This window comes from Otolemur garnettii, unplaced genomic scaffold (assembly GCF_000181295.1).
Source record: "Otolemur garnettii isolate 467f Iridium unplaced genomic scaffold, OtoGar3 scaffold00011, whole genome shotgun sequence".
NCBI lineage: Eukaryota > Metazoa > Chordata > Mammalia > Primates > Galagidae > Otolemur > Otolemur garnettii.
Window position 1 is genome coordinate 926,684 of NW_003852406.1, and position 20,604 is coordinate 947,287.

A 20,604-nucleotide genomic window follows, 5' to 3' on the forward strand; every position below is an offset into this window, starting at 1 on the left:
GGGAGAAAGCTGGAGGAAATCAAAGCAGCTGGCTGTTGAGTATGTAACCAACACTCAGGTCGCAGTTTCCATAGCCCAATTACAGCCTGAATACCTTTTATCCAGGAGTCCATGTAATCCTCTCTGCCAAAGGTAGACATAATTTCTTTGAAATGCTTACTTGTTCACCTTTTCTGGTTCCAGCGCTCACAAGTTAAAGACAGATAATAATAATAATAATAAAATCTGTAGAATGTTCAAGATTAGTTCCAAAACGACACGTTAACACATTTCCCTAGGTTTATTTTTTCACTCTGGAAACTTTGGAGTTTCTAAGTCCCTATTTTAGTGAGATAATCTTGTTTTCAAGATTTTTTTTTCCTTTTCTTTAAAAGTACTAGAAAAGCAACATGCTCATTCCTCCCCCCATTCAGTAACTCTGGTTATCACATATGAATAGGAGCCTCCAGGTTTTTCCAAACTAGCCTGTGTGGATCCAGCACAGCAGAAGAACTTTTCTCTGCTGTTAAGGTTCACGGACTCTGCCCTGGCCTTCTCCTCTAAGCGATCACCTTTTCCTGAACCAAGAACACTTTAGGATGTGGCTCCTTCCAGCCAGAAGGAGCTGTAGCCCATTCTCATAGAGATGCAGGACAAAACAGACCTGGAGCCGGAGGGCTGATTCATATCAGGGTTTGTAATAAACACATCCCACTGCGTACATGTATATATCCCATGCCAAACTGTTGGGATGATTTTTCTTGGCTACCGAGGCCATAAAGAATTTCTTGTATCTGTTCCACTAAACAATAATTATATTTTCTAATTCACAGCATAACTCTACAAACAATTTATAGATATAGTAAATCACAGTGCCTGTTGCTTGACAATCTCACATGTTCCATCATCAGGAATCGTTCAGAACTTGCTGTGTTTTATAGACTTTATAGGCTGTGTTGCTGCGGGGCCAGGCAGGCCAGTGAAAACTTGTCCTGGCAGGAGTTCTGATGTGGGCAAGATGGCAGCAGAAGATAAGGTGACACTCCTCTGACTACAAAGACTTAGAAAATGCTGCAAAAATATAACAAAATGAAATGTTTAAGTGCACTATGAACTTGCAAGTAAGAAGAGGAATGCCCAAGTGGCCTGAAATAAAACATAAAAAAAGAGGAACTGAAAGAAGACTGAGAAATACATGACCTAATGGGTCAAGAGTGCGGGGTGGGGGTCGGGGGCTGCACTGGGGTCATCCTAATACTATGAGCAGGGACAGGAGACAGAGTCCCTAAACCAAGTGCGAGGGCAGTGAGAACCAAGTCTCACAAAGAAAGCTGGGAGCCTCCCAGGACTACAGCCTGAGAAGAAGGGTGAACTTAAAACGATTTATCTTGGTCAGGGGCATGATATAAAAAATTGTCTGTCTCTGCCTGAGATTTGGATGAGAATACAGTTTTTTTCCTACAATGAAAAAAAAAAAAAAGCAGGTCTGTACTTAACAATCCTCTTGGTTTTCCCAGGACCATCCCACTTTTAAGTCTGGAAGTCCACAATTTAGGGAATCCCTCAGTTCTAGACAAGCCAGAAGTTTGCCTGTGTTGCCTGGAGTCCAAAAGCATACTACTACTTTCCAAGAACTCCCCATACGAAGAAATTACCATAACATGGTCTCAAAACTGGTTATACCTCTGATACCATTGAGGTATCAGCAAATCCTCTCTGATCTCACGGCCCAAGCCACAGGTATTCCTGGGATGACAGTGACAGTTGGGAGAAAACCTTTGTGCACAAGCCAACAACCCACCACATGCAAGAGTCAGCCACTGAAACAAGACGTGGAAGAGAACATAGAGTAAAAATATGTATTAAAACTACTCAAGGTGTGTTTACGTGTCTGTGTGTGTAGGGGGGGTCTGTGTGTGCACACCCTAAGGGGAGCCCTAGGCACTGAGTGAAAGCACCACAGGCTTGAAAGAAACCCGGATGGTTAATACAGTTATATATTTTTCTCCTTGTAAGTCTGTCCATTTTCTTTAGCATATTTTAGGGCTACGTTAGGATTACAAATTAGTGATTGTTATATTTAGTCCTTGCAAACAGTCCCTTCACCATTAAGTTATAATCCTTATTCTTAATGGTTCTCTGTGCCACTTACTTTTTCGCTAGTATTAATACAGTTGTAACAGTTCTTTTTTTGTTTTTTATATGTACACATATTCTTTTTTACTCAGTCACTGTTTAAGTCAGAGCCCTCCATGCCTCCAAGAGGGCATGAAATATGTCAGAAATTTGTTTCTGTGAGAGAAAATGCTGAGGAGGGAGCTGGGGGAGGCCAGAAGAGCTATTGGATTTCAATGCAAGTCTACCCTGAGGGAAGCATGGAGGGAAAGAGGTTGGCTGGAAGCGTCTTAGACAGAGGTGCAACCTTAAAGATACTTGATAAGGCATTTCCAGAGTACTGGAGCCAGAGTGAGCTGTCAGGGTCTGATGTTTCCTGGGAACTGTCCAGCTGAAGGACCCCTTCTTCATGGAGTTATGGCAGGGAGCAACCTGGGAACCAAAGACTCAGAAGACCGAAGCTGGGGCCCACGGGCAACTGTGCTCTGCATTTCAAGGTCTACGAAATGCATACCTATAACTGTCACAGTTAATAGCAGACTAGTGTTTTTTAAAATAATTCCTTTACTGACTAATTTTTTGTTACCTGCGATGTGCATGTTCCTTGGGTAAAAGATACTAGTGAAAGAACATGGCGTCATTTCAAAGGATGGGCAAAGGTTTCTTGTACTTAGCAATAAAGTCTTTGGACTATGGTATGATAACTGGAGTAATAATTTTCAGCTCAAATAAAAACGACCTTCTTAAGTGTTTTGGAGAGCTTGAGTTTTTATATTTTAGGCCATATAAACATGAGAATGAGTTACTCACATCTGTGTTTTAAGCAGACATTCTCACAATGGTTTATAAAATAGGTTAAAAGGCTGAGGATCATTTATAAAGAATTTATAGCTGGACTTCTAAATTTCCAGTCTGAGTGTCTTTAACTTTTAACTGGTGAATTTAGTTCATTTACAACAATTATGATTACTGATATATTTGGCTTTGCTTCTTTCATAATATTTGTTCTAATTTACTACATTTTTAGGTTGCCTCATTTTTTTCCTTAACTGCATCTAATGATGATTTGTAGGGTCTCTAAAATGAAGTTAGTAGTTAAAGAGTGAGTACACTAACATGGAAAAAGGCAGTATGTAATTGTAAAGATGCCAATTTACTAAACTGTGTTTTCTTTATCTCCTTTTTTCTGTATAGCTGTTTTGAAGCTTTAGATTGCATTTCTGTTTTTTAATGGTTGTCTTTTGAATTTTAGATTGTGTCCTTGTCTCAACAAAGTTCAAAGTTAATCAGTTTTCTCCAAATTAATCTATACATTTGATACAATTACCATAAAAACACAAGCTGACTTTTTTATGGAACTTAACAAATACACATTGACGATCGTGATGTGATTCTAAAATCCTGTATACTATAAAGAATCGTAAAAGACAGTGAATAGCTTAGGAAATTTCGAAGATGAAAAAGAAAGAGGAGGGGAAGGGGCAAGGATTGACTCTCAGATAACAAGATTTCCTATAAAGCAGAAGTAAATAGTGTGGTGTTGGCACAGGGACAGACAAACAGAGCAGGACAGACAGCCCAGCAGTCCTCTCTCTTCCTCTCTTTCTGCCTTTCTTCTCTCTCTGTCTCTCTCACACACACACAAATACACATACAATATTAGTGAGACAAAAGTGGCATTTCAAGACCAGAAAGAATAGACAAATACATAATGCTAGGACAATTAAATACCTAAATAGATAACTTTATAGAAAAAGGTGAAATTAGAGTTTTTAATGAATGCTGTGAAAACATGCACATACACAATTCCAAATGAATCAAAGATTTCCATGTGGAAAAATACAGAAGATTCACATCCTAAGATTGTCATGGAAAAGCGTTTTAAAATAAGATGTAAGAGACATAAGTTATAAAGGAAAACATCGATAAAGTGTATATTAAAATTAAAAATAATATGCAATGAAAAGCATTTTTAAAAGTTGACGGAGGCCAGGTGCAATGGCTTGTAATCCTAGCATTCCGGGAGGCCAGGGTGGATGGATTGCCTGAGCTCAGGAGCTCAAGACCAGCCTGAACAAGAGTAAGACCCCCATCTCTAAAAATAGCCAGGCGTTGTGGTGGACACATGTAGTCCCAGCTACTTGGGAAGCTGAGGCAGGAGAATCACTTGAGCCCAAAAGGTTGCTGTGAGCTATGACCTCCTAGTACTCTACTGAGGGTGACAAAGTGAGACTCTCCCTCAAAAAAAAAAAAAAAAAATGGTTGAGGGAAAATTCTTTAAGCCAGGAGATTTGCAATCTATTTTTAACATATATAAAATTAATATCTATAAGGGATGTTATAAATTAATAGGAGAAAAATCATAACTCAGTAGAAGACAGACAAAAACTGTGAAATTCTGCAAGTCACTGAAGAGGAAATGGGAATGAGTAATAAATAAAGGAGAAAATACTCGACTTCATAAATAACCAAGGAAATGCATATTAAAGCAAACTAATGAAACACAATTTCATATGCATCACATCAGCAAAGATGTCAGATAACACCAACACTTGGAAAAATATGGAGTAATAAAAATATTTGTATCTTGCTGGTAGATTCAAAACATGTTTACAGCAATGCTGAAGAGCAATTTAGCAATTATTAGGAAGGTGTGAGATGTGCTCACCCTATACCTATACAAAGTCTTCCCTTGAAAACTCCCCATGGGCACACAAAGAGGCACATATACGGTCATCACTATGGCAGTGCACACCAAAGACCAATGTGTTCAGAAGATGTAAGTAAACTAGGCTGATTAATATATCCGAACACCATACGGCAGTTACAGTGAATGAGATCTCTCTCTATCCAAAACCAATGCTGTGTCCTAGGTATCCACTCAAGAGAAAAGGAAACATCTGTCCACACAGCAACACGTACATAAATGTTTATAGCTGCATTATTCACAATAGCCAAATGGTGGGAAAAACTATATGCCCATCAAGCAAATAAAGAATAAACAAATTGTGTTATATTCATATAAAGGAATGTGCATTATAACATGGACAAATAAACAAATTGTGATATATTCATATAATGGAATGCATATTACAGCATGGACAAACTTTGAAGCAATTAAGGCTGGGCCCCTTAACTAGCACTCTGGGAGGCCAAGGCAGGTGGATTGCCTGAACTTAGAGTTCTAGACCAGCCTGAGCAAGAACAAGACTTTGTCTCTAAAAATAACCAAGTGTTCTGGCAGGTGCCTGTAGTCCCAGCTACTGGGGAGGGTGAGGCAAGAGGATCACTTGAGCCCAAGAGTTTGAGGTTGCTGTGAGCTATGATATCAACACACTCTACCACGAGTGACAAGTGAAGCTCTGTCTCAAAAACAAATAAATAAATAAATAAATGTTAAAGGCATTATGCTTAGTGCAAGAAAAACTAGTCACATATTATATGATTCCACATATGAGAAATTTCCAGAATAGGCAAGTTTATAGAAACAAAAAGTAGTTTAAGGGTTACTTATGACTGGTGGTGGGGGATGGGTAATGGAAGAATGGGATTAATAGCTAAAGGGTACAGTGTTTCCTTTCAAGGTTATCAAAACATTATAAAACAGGTGATGATTTCAAATATCTGTGAATGTAATAAAAAGTGTTACAATGGTTTTGTATACTTTAAATAAATAAATTATATATTAGGTGGATTACACCTCAATAAAGTTGTTTTTAAAAAAGATAAGGACTACCCTAGAAGTGCATTAATGTACATAGTTACCATTCAGTAAAAAAAAAAAAAAAAAAATGATTAGGACTAGCATAACATTTAGGTGAGTAAGAAAACAAAAGTACATGTTGGTTAGGAACATATATGGGAAACTTTACTTTGTTGTTGTTGTTAAGACAGTCCCACTCTGTGCCTGTGAATAAGTGAATGGCTTCAGCATAGCTCGCTGCAGCTTTAGACTCCTGGGCTCTAGGGATCCTTTTGCCTCAGCCTACTGAGTAGCTGGGCAGAATTTCAAACTATGCATGGTAGTTATTTTAAAATAATTAAAAGAGTGGATATTCCTAACCCAAAAAAATAGTAAATGCCTGAGTTGATGGACATTCCAATTCCCCTGATTTGACCAATACACATTGTATGCCTATATCCAAATGTCACATGTACCCCATAAATATGTGTATCTATTATGTGTCCATTATAATTAAAAAATGCATTGCAATGATATACATGAAATTCAGGGTGGAAATTGCTTCTGCAGAGGGAGGATGTGGGATAAACAGAAATATATCTGAGTATATCCATAGCATAGTACTTCTCTAGAAGGCTGCATCACAGGAAATACAGCAAAATGTTTATACAACTTTATTTCTAATAATTCATCCATGTATACTATGGAATATTGAATTATTTTGTGGGTTTAGAATTCTTCATAATTTTTTAAAAACTTAAAACAAAAAATACTCTTATAACCCTGTTCAATCCATTGAAATGAAACTTTAACCTTCAAGGATGAAATCAAATACCTTATTCTGATCTTACAGACGGTAAATCTATCATCGTTTTCTTCCTTGGACCCTGTTTTACAGTTGTAGAGGATGTTCTCAGGAGATAGGTTTTTGAGTTCCTAAAGTGAGTTTTGCATGAATCACACACCTTTCAAAGGAATATGATACAATTCCACCTATAGGGAACTACAAAAGGATGCTTTCTGTCTGTCTAGAATAGATTTTTGCTATCCCTTCAAGAATGATAGAAAATAAATGATTCTTCCTTATAATAACACAGAAGCACATTATATCATAGCTTCAGTTTGTAAATAGATTACAATGGTTTGTTTTTCCAAAATACAGATTATGTGGTGACCATGGCTGTGGATTGAGGAAAGGCAGGCATTTTGGACATTTTTGAAAATAGAAATGGCGTCGGGAGTCTCTTTATGTTCAATCTGTAAAGATGACAACTCATTGGTTGTGAAAAATGTAAATATTTTGTAGTCCAACTAAATCCAGGTTTGAAATGTGAAAGGCACATAAAAATCATTATCATGCTCTTATCTCAGCAAAGGCCACTTTTATAGCAAACTATAAAACAGATTCAGCTACTTTAGCCCTTCTGAAATGGCATATTAAACTATTATCAGCAGTGTTCTGAGGATATCATGAATTCAGCTAAGTAAATGATATAAATCTGGGTTGTATAATAAGAGAAAACTAATTGCAAAATGTACACCATTCTGAGATTATTTTTGTCAGAAAATAGCAGGACTCGCTAGGTAGTTGTTTGTGGAAGTATTTATGAGCAATCACTGGTGTGCCTGAAATCATGGATATAAGGTACTGGTAAAACCCACTATGCTTACTGGCTTAGCTGACCATCAGGAGAGGGAAGTTTTTATGGAGAAAAGTCTTTTAACTATGCAGCTGACTGCTAATAGATGGAACCAATTACCCAAGAAATTAAAATGAATAGATGGTTAGTCATCACTGCTTGGATTACAGTAATAGCCTGTTTGTGACTATGTCTCCTTCCTGCCTAGACAATGATCTCCCCTCTGAGAATGAATCCCAAGCTCTAAAGATAATTAATAACTCGTAGTTTCACTAGAAATTACCATTGGTAGACCTTTCTGCACTTCCATAATCCACCAAGATGGGGGTTTATAATGAGCTTTAGCATTCCCTGTATCCATTCTTTGAATTGACCAGTATGAAGTCCATTCTTTTTTCCTGGACCACTTTCAAAAGACCTTTATGAACCATCAGCTTGGCCATTAAAATCAATCCATTGTGTTCTTAAAACAGCCTAAAACATTTGATCAAGTATATTTGGAGCTAATGTTTAAATCACATAAACATTCCCCTGATCAACTAATTAATGGAGCATTCCCAAGAGCCCAAATAATTAGTTTCAGATGCAAACAAATTTTACTTATAATATAGGAAAGTACTGGATACATTCATGCTTTTATAGTTGACTCAAATTCTTGTTATGTCAATGAAAAAGCTGAAAGGAATGATATTTTTTAATGCATGTGGGAAGTTTCTAAAAATGTTCTTTAGGTTGACAACTTGAGAAGTTGTCAACTTTAGATCCAATATCATTTTTAAATAACTATTAGTTAGCTAAAACTAGGTAGTTAAAATTCAGATATTATTTAAACCATCATTTACCAAAATGTGTTCAATATCATACAAGTTCCAGGAGATGCTACTAAAATTAGGGGGGGGTGGGTATGGTGAGATAGGTGAGGGGAACAGAGGAGAGGAGCTCTGTAATGAATTTTTTTCAAGAAACAGCTCACTTTGGTATCTTTTGGGAGATTTCTAGCATATATTAGCACATTAAGAATTTTGATGGGAGGCCCAGGCAGGTAGATTGCCTGGGCTCACGGGTTTGAGACCAGCTTCAGCAAGAGCGAGACCCTGTCTCTAAAAATAGCCAGATGTTGTGGTGGGTGCCTATAGTCCCAGCTACTTGGGAGGCTGAGGCAAGAGAATCACTTGAACCCAAGAGTTTGAGGTTGCTGTGAGCTATGATGCCACAGCGCTCTATCCAGAGTGACAAAGTGAGACTCTCCCTCAAAAAAAAAAAGAATTTTGAAAAGTTCTACAACAAAGAAAATTAGCTGTAACTCACCATTATCTGTATTTATTTAATCAAATCATTATTACAGTAAAACCTCCATAGTTGACCACCACCTTACACTTGCCACCTCATTGAATTGACCTAATTTTCGTAGACTGGACACGCACCACAAGTACGTATCAGTACAGCAGGTCTAGCTCCCTATGTTGACCACCTCCATATGTTGATCAGTTTGCTACAGCCTCCTGGGTGGTCAACTTAGAGGGGTTCTACTGCATTTTTACTTAGCCCACACAATGCACATTGGAAAACACCAGAAGAGATGAATCTATCCTCTGATGGAAGAAGGCCTACAAAATTTAAGCTAATTACCCAAAATTACATGATCTCTAACTGGGAGAATCAAAAATCCTGGCTCTCAATTCAGGGATCCTTCCTAGGATCATCCTATTAAAAAAAGAACGAGTTTGTCAAAATGATGCCTTCAAGTTACACAAATTTCAAAAGTGGTTTAAAACAGAACCATTTACAAATTATCAAGAAATTCAAGAAATCTAGGGATACTAGGTTCTTTTCTCTGGTTGAGGAATACCTTGGTAATAGTCAAGAAGTCAGGCAGAAATCCCACACTGTAAGCACCTCTCTCTTACTTGCAGCAAAACTTCCCCCTTGCTCAGTTCTATTCCCTTGTAATCCACATTCACACTGCAGCTCCAAGCCCAGCTCTCCACTGAATTAAAGTGTTTTTTTGACCTAAGACATCACAGAAACAGCAATGGGAAGGCTGAAACCTCGATAATCCAGAGGGCCAAGCCTGGCACTGGTTCCCTCATTTACATCATGCTTCTAATTATACATCAGTGCTCGTTGTGCGAGACCCTCAGGAAAACCCTCGTCTGTGCCCAAGACCCTCTGACTTCACCATGTAACCATTTTTCCTTCCCGTCAGAAGCAGATGGAATTAATAGACTGTGACAATTGTCTATTGTACTGAGCGAGTTACACCATGATCTGTATGCCTCTTTCCCAGAAGATGGACGGCAAAGTGCAGTGAGGAATGAGAATGTGTAATGTCTGAGACTTTCTTATTAAAAGTCCCTCTTTGTTTAGAAATCATACTAGCTGAATACTCTGTGTTCTATTAGATAATATAAGAAGCTCATTCCTCAGTGTCCCTGATGAAACAAGAGAATCATGATGGGGTGTCCCCAAGGTCTCGTGGTTTTCCACTTTGAGGAAGTATTATACAGGGATCAGAATGAATGTCCCCTCCCTTGAAAAGAAGGCTCTCCAGGATGGCAGACACCCCACTACAGGGCAGGACATTGAGAGAGCAAAGTCAGCTGGGGCTCAGATCATTCAGATAACTGACCAGTCCACTTCCAGGCAGAGGGCTAGATGTCATGTGGGTAATACTTGACCTTTTTATGACTTTACCTTTGACAGTTCAGTTATTTCCCGGAAATTTCCATGTTATTTTAGATGGCCTAGTTTCAAAAGGAAAATTGCCCCCAATTTACGTAGTTTTAAGTCAATGTTGTTACACTTCTTACAGTGATTTGTTATATAGTTCGTGTTTCAGTTTTAATAAACAGTGATATTTTATAAGAAAAAATCTGGCTTATGGCTATCTGCTAACATCAATTAAAACTCATATACCCATTGCACTTATAAAAGTTGCTTGCCTAGGGCCCCAGGAGGACCCTGGGAAGGGAGAATAAAATAAACTAATATTAATTTAGCAGCTACTGTGCCAGGTCTCCCATATATTATTATTCCAGTTAATTTTCAATTTAACGGCAGAAAAGGAGCCTTCATTGTCATCCCTATTGCAGATGATAAAACAAGAATGAGAAAGGCTCATTTATTCTATTCAATCAGCAGCAAATTATTCCTAATTTGAAGGAGGAGGAAAAGGAAGAGGAGAAATTAAAGATGCCAAAAGGCTAAGATAGTCTACCTCATTGCTGCTCAGAGGTGGCACACATTGGGGTCACCCACCCAGACACTTGTTAAAAATGCAGATTGTTGGGTGCTCCTGATCAGCTATGTCAGAATCTGTCTTTTAACAAGATCCCAGGTGATTCACGTGCACTTTAAAGTCTGAGAAAAAGTCTCTACCTAATTAAAACTTGACCCAGAGGGAAGGGAGGAGATTGGAAGAAAACTCTCTATGGGGTCAGAGTGACAGAGAATTTAGAAACAGGAACAAAAGAGGTCTTGCAGGCCATTGTGTTACTGAGAGATAAGAACCAGGAGATCTTGCCGGCCATTGTGCTGTGTTAGGAGGCTGAGAAGGAGGCTGGGGAAGTAGTATTGTAATACTTTCTTGGGAGGCTTTTAAATTAGATCCCTTTTAATGTCTTTCTGGAGAGTCTAATACCCTTTCACATTGTGTTTTCAATTATTCTTGATTTCTGGTCTGACAATGGCCTTTCACTGTACCATGAAGCTGCCCAATTTTCAAATAGATGCCATTTAATTAAGCTGCTGAGCTTAATTGAATTGAGACCAGATGAGAGTCACTGGTTCTGCAGGAGAAATAGGGGGCACACAGTAGTCATGTTTTACCCTTTCTTCCCCTGGCTTGCTAAGTGCAGGATATTTGGCTCTTACAAGCTTTGTCTATAAACCACACAGGAATCAAATTGGGGCCAGAAAATTGGGATCCATGAACTCCTCAGTGCTCAGGAAGTCACTCAACCCATCTTATAGCCACCACCAGGTCCCAGAGAGCCTTGCCACTCAGTGTGAGAGCAAAGGGATGGGCATCTTCTCATCACCTGGGAGCTTGTTAGAGATGCAGGCTCTTAGTCTCCTTCTCAGACCTACTCGGAATGTGCACTTACCAAATGCCCAGGTCATCCGTGTGCACTGTGGAGTCTGAAAGCACCTCCTCAGCGGCATCCACAGTATTTGTTGGTAATCTCTTACCTCAAACGATCTTCCCTTTGAAGCTATTTCTTACCCTCCCCCCACAAACCTGTGTTTTAGGCTCACTAACAGAGACCTGGTTAATTTTTGGCATATTTTTCTACAAATATATCAGGCCAGACCTCTCAACGTGCCTCAGGAGATAGGATGATTCTGAACAGATGCCAAATGCAATTTTTGGCAGAAGTAGAGAAAGAAAAAAGCCTGGATTATCCACTCTAACCGAGCTGGAGGGCAGAGGGATGTTACCTTTTCTGAGCTTTGTTTACTTAATTATAAAACCATTTATGCCATGCCTGTCCCAGCAAATCTGACTCCAAAGTTTGAATCTAAATATGAAAGATTTGACTACTATCTAATTTGGAGCCTAAGGGATTTTCCTATTCAATGTCTAGATTGATTTTGGTGCTACTGATAGCAGGGTCTTCTTTGTGTAGCTGTGTCGAATAATGACTGGCTTATTGTCTCACCTGGCAATTCCCCTCCTAAGAACATAGCTAAGGAAAATGAAAATGTGTATCTATGCAAAACCTTGAAAATGATACTGCTATGAACATAGGGATGTTGATAGCAGCATCATTCATAATAATCCAAATGTCCATCAGCTAATGAGTGGATATATTACATGTGGCATGTCTTAGTCCATTTTGTGCTGCTGAAACTGAATACCTGAATTATCACCGTCCATTTTGTGCTGCTGAAACTGAATACCTGAATTATGACCAACAGAAATTTATTATGACCTAAAACTTATTGTCTCATGGTTCTGGAGATCTGGGAATTTCAAGATCAAGGGGTTGGCATCTGGTGAAGCCTTCTTGCTGAGTCATACCATGGATAGGAGGCAAAAGGATGGGGGTAAGAGAAGAAGAGAGAGAGAAAATGGAGAGAGGGGAGAGTGGGAGAGAAGTGTAAGAGAAGGAGAGAGTGGGAGAAAGGAGACAAAATTTGTCCTTTGGTAAGGAATCCATGTCCACACTAGCATTAATCCCCTCATGAGAACAGAGAGTTCTTATAGGCTAATCACTTCTCATTAGGTCCCACGGCCCAGCACTGTAGCATCAAGGATTAAATATTCAATACATAATTTGGGGACAACACATTCAAACCGTACCATTGTATGTTCATATAATGTAATGTTCTTTGGCCTTAGTATGGAATGAAGTGCTGATGCATGCTACAATGTAAATGAACCTTTAAAACACTATGCTAAATAAAATAAGCAGATATTAAATGGCAATTATTGTATAATTCTATTTATGTGAAATGTGTAGACCAGGCAAATGCATAGAGACAGAAAGTAAATTCATGGTTGCCAGGGGTTGGGGTGGCAGAGGGGTGAGGAGGGGAGACCACACGGGGACTGCTAAGCAGAGTGGGATTTCTTCCAAGAGTGTTGGAAATGTTCTAAAATTGACTGTGGTGATGGTTTGCACAACTCTGTGAATATAGCAAAACCACTGTATTGTGTACGGGCAAATTGTTAGGATGAAATGTTCTGTAGATGTCTGTTAAATTCAATTGTTATATGGTGAAGTTCAAGTCCAAAATTTCTTTGTTTAGTTTCTTATTAGAAGATCTAGCCAACACTGCCAAAGGGGTGTTAAAATCTCTAACTATTATGGTACTGGAAGATATTAAATTGCTCATGTCTGTTAGGGTCTCCCTTTTAAATTGAGGAGCATTCTGGTTGGGTGCATAAACGTTAATAATGGACATCTCATCATGTTGAGTGTTTCCCTTAACCAATATGAAGTGGCCGTCCTTGTCTTTCCTTACTTTTGTTGGTTTAAAGCCTAGTGTATCTGCAAATAAAATTGCCACCCCTGCTTTTTTCTGATTTCCATTTGCCTGGATTACAGATGCCTATCCCTTCACCCTGAGTGTATGTTTATCCTTGAAGGTGAAATGAGATTCTTGTATGCAACAGATATCTGGCCCGAGTTTTTGCATCCAGTCAGCCAACCTGTGCCTCTTAAAAGGATAGTTTAAGCTATTCACATTAATTGAGAGTATTAATAAGCCTGGTAGTATTTTGGGTATCCAGTTTTTCAAAAGTCCAGTGGACATTTTGAATCTTTTCCCCACTGTGGAAATTAGATTTTGGTCAAGAATTTCAGAGTGAGTTTACTTTGGTGGTAGATCAGTATGCTTGTCATTATGGAGGATGGGTCTGAGGATATCCTGAAGAGCTGGTTTGGTTATGGCAAATGTCTTCAATACATGTATATCATTAAAGTACTTAACTTCTCTGTCATCAACACAATGTACCCCATAAATGCATTAATGTATACATGATCTATGTGTTTATGATTTAATAAAAAATAAAAAAAATAAAGGGTGGATTTTATGGTATATGAATTATATTGCAATAAAAATGTTTTAAAAATGACTAGGAAGGAAACCAGAGAAGCTCCCAAGTTTGAGGTAGAAGTATGCTGGGGTGGGGAGGGGGTGCATGTAGTCCCAGCCAGGACAGGGGCACGGAGAGGTGTGGCCCTCACGGCCATCCTTTTTCATCCTCCAGGCCCCCTCATGACAGCTGAGTGCAGAAGATGCTTCTTAGCAACCAGGACCCCAAGAAGGAGGTGTGCTCAGTATAATGCCTTCCTCCCTGACTGAGGAAGATATTTCTGACATTCATCTTCTTTTTCTTCTCCCATACTGAATGTCATTTAGTTTTTTACTAAGTCACTTTACCAGGATATAAGTGTCTTAGATTTAGTATAAGGAAAAGAGATCATTGTTGGAAATGTGTTCATTCTCCTTTATTCTACATTTAGCCCAAACTCTCACTGGGAGTCACTACACCCTGTGGAGAAGTTGCCCCAGCTGACTCAGTCCCTCAGGGTGAGGTAGGTCCCTTCACAGGCTCAAGACAGATAGAGGAGGGGATAGGTAAGGTCACTCAGCTACATGCTTTGAGGGACTCAGTACAAAAGAATAATGTGGAATCCCTGTCATAAGATTATCAAAAAATTTCAAAACAGTGACAGCAGCGCAAACACAGAGACCCTTTATGTGGGGGACCCCATGTGACTGTACAAGTCATAGTCACACAAGTCACTTGTCTATCCAGCTGGCCCTGAACAGACAAATAGATGGGATAGAGAGAGAGCTGGAGAGAGCACCCCCTTCTTATGTACTTGAAAAGAATTTTGAGACGTTTATTAGACACGCCATTTCTTGTTAATAAAAGCTGCTTCGGAATGGTATATTTCTAAGGAGTGCCTAGAGGTAATAGTGTGAAATATAATCTGATTTTAAGGTGCTCTCCCAGTATTTCATTAAAACAGCCTATTTCACAGAACTTTAATTTGCAGATTATTTTATTTTACCTCCCAACATCATCGTGATGTTGAAAGTCAAAATTCAGCATCCCTTTTACCCATGGGGAAGTTGTCACGCAAGGCATTTTGGGGGGATGTGCAAGGGCTAAGGACCACAGTGGTAGCAGCATCAGTTTATATCAACTTATTTCTTTTTATACTGGGTGATCATATCAAGAATAGTAGTGTGGGGAGACTGCATGGTAACTCATTATGCTACTATAGGACATATTATTAATGATGTTAATAAATATAGACAAAACACACAATTAAATGTTTATGATACGCCAGGCACTGTGCTAATCTCTACATACAAGGGCTTTCTGGATAGTATCCAGCCATGTACTATTACAAAATACAGGCATGCATGGCTGGATACTTTGGGGACAGCCGTCTTATTTTATAGTGTTTGATTTTTACTCCAAAACTCTTGCCCAAGTTGATTATTCATACACTTCTTGCCTACGTCATGTGTGCATGTGTGTGTGTATCAACAAGGTGCAAGCCTACGTTAACAGTAATTCTGTTTTAAGAGAAATATTTTATGTGAACAACTCCAGAAGTACACCAAAGTCTGCCTGTGATCATGCTTTGAACCTAGAATGTCCCCTGACTCAGGGAAGCAGGAGAGCATGGGGCAGAATGGGGTCAGAATGCTGGGTTTGGATCTCAACTCCACTGCTCACTGGCTGTGCCACCTTGAGCCAGTCAAATACCTGCTCTGTGACTTGGCTTTCCTCTTTGCAAAGTGAAGATTATAACAGTACTCAGTTTGTTATAAGGACCACATAAGTATCTGTAAGAATTACATTCCATCGGCTGTTTATTATTATCGTCAAATGGAAAATCAGATCTTAACATCACAGGTAATCATTTGAGATTGTCCGTCAGCCTCGTGCCTATATATGCAGCAAGTCTTGACATTTGATTAAACTGTGTTTAAGAACGGTGCGTGGTGGTTCTTTAGTCACCTCTAGGGCAGCATTAGTGGTGGGAAACTGATGAGGCTGCAGAGCCTGACTCCCAAACAGGGAAAACAGGTGAAGAACAGGCTCTTTTGAGAAGTATTTAAACCAATGTCAAACTCAGTCATGATTCAAATAATAGTTGGCTTCCAACTGGGGCATGGACCCCAAATCCGGCAAGCAAACTCCTGAGAAGACAGATAGTCATCCTGCAAACTCTCTCTATGGGGAGTAGAATGTCATCCCAGAGAGGAGGATCATCAAAGGTAAGGCAGAACCATACCTTCCTGAGTCCAGGGACCATGCAATAGCAAGATTCTAGTCCTAAAGGGCAGAGATCTGGCCAGGAGGCAACTATAACTTGGATGAATCTAAATGTAGGCTTCACTCTGGGAGGAACCAATGAATCTGGACCTGATTAGTGAATATCTCTTGAAGGTCTGCAGGTATTTCTGGGCCATGGGCCACCAGGTACATAATGGTGATGAAACCTCTGTGCGTACCCCTCACTGAGAAAGAGGCTGTGGACATAGTTCCAGTCTGCATCAGGATTGGCAAATGACAGGACCAAGATGGAGAGTCCAAGTGGGGGATATCAATGGTCCAGCTGTGAGAAAAGGCGGATCCAGAGCAGAGGAAATAAGACCAGCTAGAACTCAGCCCAGCCTCCCTCACCATACCAGCCAACCCCACCCCTGGTCTCCAGCTTGACCCTTGTGAGCCTGTGGGACCCGGGTACTGACGATTCCCTTGGTAATGACTCCTCCAGTTTTCACTAAGAACTGAGCTTGCCTTCCAGACCAACTTGCAGCCATACACACCGACCTTTCCCTGCTCCTCCCCTCTTTGGGAGAGCCTTGTAGGGAGTGACTTAGAAAGGACACAGGTGAAGAACAGGTGGTGGCCCCACAGCAGATCCTAAACACTCTTGCATTGGGGGGAGTATTTCGGAACCTTTTCTTCTCTTTTCCCCCCAACCTCAAAGCCACATACTGAGTAACACAGGTCAGTCCTCCCTCACTATCACATTGCTCTGCAGTCTGCAGGATGTCTCTTGTTACATTTCAAGCCAGAAGTTAATTTTAGCCTACTATGGCCTATACTGCTTATAAACGTATTGGGACATAACTGGCAGAAAATACAATGTACCTTGCCTTGGACTTGACTCTCTGAAATGGCCCTGCCTAGACCTTTACACATCAGGAGCATAGTAGGAACTCCCAAATGTTCATTGGTAAGTAGATGGATAAAAGAATTCTTTTTAAGATTCTGAATTTGTAGCTGGCTGTCTAATGTCTAAGGGCTCTGTTGAACAAGAGAAGAATCTGTGTATTAGGGTAATAATTTACATAATGTGGTTTTAAAAATGCTTAGTATGTCTTGGAGCAGAGATCCCCTTTATCTGGAATGCTGTGTCACTATCCCCATGCTCCCACCTAGTCTGAAGAGAGAGGCAGGGTGGGGGGAAAGAGGAAAGGCTCTGCTTGGGAGTGGAGGCAGGAGAATGGGAGCTCTTGGGAAAGGCACAGCCAAGGCATATAAATGCTAATTATTGATTCCTCAAATTGCTCAGAGAGTTTGTCCACATGTATCATGCCGGCTTATGTAAGCCCACGTCCCATACCACACAGAGCAGATGACGCTGAGCGCAACCACTGACTGTGGCAAAAATGCAAAGCAACAGTGGCTTCCTGAGAGCTTTGTGAAGTGACACATTAAAACCTGTCTATTAGCAATAACCAAAGTTTAGGGCAGGGAGGGGTTAGGCAAACTGAGTAGCCTGATGTTTTGCGATCCACAGTTTGAGCAGCCTGCTTCTGAAAACACAATGTGCCAAAACGCCCAGGGCAGAAGTTTCCAAAACCTGAGGTCATGAAGAATGACTTTCAGAAAAGTTAGATAAATTCTGCATTATCAATTTAACCTCCTAGCCTCAGAACTAGCAATGAACATTTGGGGTTCAATAAAATGATGACATAAAGAAAAACACACATATTATTTTTAATGAACTACGGTCAGTCTGGGGTGGATATCTGTCAGTCAATAGGTCAGAAACATTACTGGCTCCTGCTCCCCAAGTGAAAGACGGGAGAGTTTTATGAAATGGAGAGACAAACTATCTGATGTATAATGAATTCATATGGGAATAAAACCAGGGAATGAGTTGGAATCTATTGTTTAAGTCCAGCTGGATTCTTTTTTTTTGCCGATGCCCATAATTATGGTCTTAATGGTTTCTGTTTTCTTTTCACCTCCTAAAAGTGCAGATTTATTGGCATGTTCCATGGCTGTCAGGGGTGAGGGCTTCGAGTTAGCCAATATCATCACCCTCCATGCATGCTGCTGACATTTTAGTTGTTACACAGAAATGAACTACTCATGATTAGTTTCCCCCTAACTCTTTTTATGTATGGACTCTAATTTAATGTGGTTTTCTAGGGATAATAGTTTAGAATTATTTTTGTTTTCCAGGTCTAATGATAGACCCTAATGAATGACTCCAACGTCTCCCCTGAAATTACTGAATTATTGACAATGTAGATATCTGTGGCTAAGAATATATAAAGGTGTTAATTAATCTAGTCGATAAATATCTAGTCATTAGGAGAGGCATAATGAAATCTCTGTGTTTTAAATCCCTAGGTGCACCTGTACAGAACCAGCATGTGTAAACATCTTAAATGCTTATCAGCAAACACCAAACAGCTACACAGGTGAAGGCAGGGTAAATAGAGTCACATCACAACAACAAAAGGTCTACAAAATTGTTTGTATATATAAGATAGAAATATACAGTAATAGACAATTTCTCCGGTCCAGGCAATTGCAAGTGGATCCATTTCTTCTTTCCCAGACAAAAGTCCAGCTACTACCAGCAGTCACATTGGTGTCATCTTTTCCTGCAGCAGCCATTGGTCATGCTTGTTAGTCAATGACATCAGGCTTGGCCAGAGCTGCTGGCACAGGAATCCTTTTCCTATGCAATACATTGCCAGCACTCACAAGCCTTCTAACATAATTTGAAGATGACAATTGGCTTTCTACTCTCCTGCCAACCTTATAGCTTCTTGCTTCTCTCTCCAAAAATTTCAGAATGAATCAGGGTGTTCCCACATGCAAGTGTTCACTAAGGCTGAGAACATCACATTTCCCTGGTAGTGTTAAAAAATCAAAACAGGCCTAAGTCAATTTTCAAATGAACAGTATTTTCACCCTTATTTTCTGGAGGCAGTACACATCTGAATCACTTATAGCTGGGCCTACGCAGCCAGTTTTGGATGGAAGAGACTTAGAAATTCATTACAAATTGTTTTGTTTGTTTGTTTGTTTTTGTTTTTGAGGGGCAAGTATTAATGCCATCTGATATCCTCGTTAGAGTTCCTTTTGTTGCTCAAAACAGAACTACACTCAAAATAGGTTGGGCCAAGCAGGCGATTTCATTGACAGCAATCTCTCCAAAGGGCTAAATGGCAAAAATCAAGAAACAAGTCTGCTTCCCTGTTTCTGAATGAACCCTGTGGACTTTGACTTTTTCTCTACTCTTCTCTTTGTTCCCATTGCAGACCTTGACTCTTCTGTTTCCTTAAACTGTCAGTTTGCATAAAATTTTGCTTGGGCCCAAATCTACATCCCTTTTTAGTCTATATTGGCTTCATTACATAACTCAGGCTATTCAAATTGTGTCCTTAGACCAGTCTGCAAGAAAGATTTTTACCATTCTGTGATTTTTTAAAAAGTGTAAAAATTGAAAGTAAATTGTTCAGAGACTTTCAGAGCAATTTGTTCTTGTGCCACCATTCAAAGGCATGCTGCGTGGACCTGCTTTGTTGAACAGGATAGAGACCAGGTTGAGTGTTGCCAAGCTCTGCTAATGAGTCATGTGTAAGGCACAACATACGCAACCAGATTAGGTGGCAACATGTGATAGTTTAATTTGTCACCATAACCTCAAAGTGTATCAAATCTAGAACTGATTTCATTCAGCAAAATATAATTTAAATTTAATTGTAACTTTACAGGTTAAACTTTTGGAACTGCCTGCTGAGTCATTCTGAAGATGAATTTTGAAAATATATTATCGCTTACTTCATTTTGAATAACAGTTAAAATCCTAACCTTGTGGAAATTACTTTAAAATATCTTCTTCCATTTCCATCAACCCACTTCTGCAAAGTTAGTTTCTCTGTGATTGCTACGCAGACAAAGAATAGAAGTCGTTTAGATGCATGTTATCCTCTTGGAGCAGTGCACTCATGATTGGATTAGTTAACAAGCAAGAAGCAAGCTCATTTCTTACATTAAAAACTTTAAATATTGATATACATAGTGCTCATTCAAGTATAGACTGTGGAGAATCACTATTAAAACCTTAAATTTTGTTTAGCGATGATTATGGAACAATGGAACGTTATAATAGTGATTCTGTATAATATTTACCTATAGGTAGATTGCCAATGAATAATGGGCATAATTTTTTGATGGGTACTTAGGTAGACATGAAGATGCACAACATAGATTTTTCTTCGAGAATGGATTTGTTGCTGAATGAGGTGATGGTGTCCAAAACAGCACCCAGCTATCAGCTCCTTCAGGGTCTGTCTCTGGTGCCAAGAGCTGCGTTGCCTAAGGTCATACCTTTCCTGGAGCACCAGCACCCAGTGATTGAGTCAGATGAGGCTATAAAATCTTGGCCATTTCGTTCC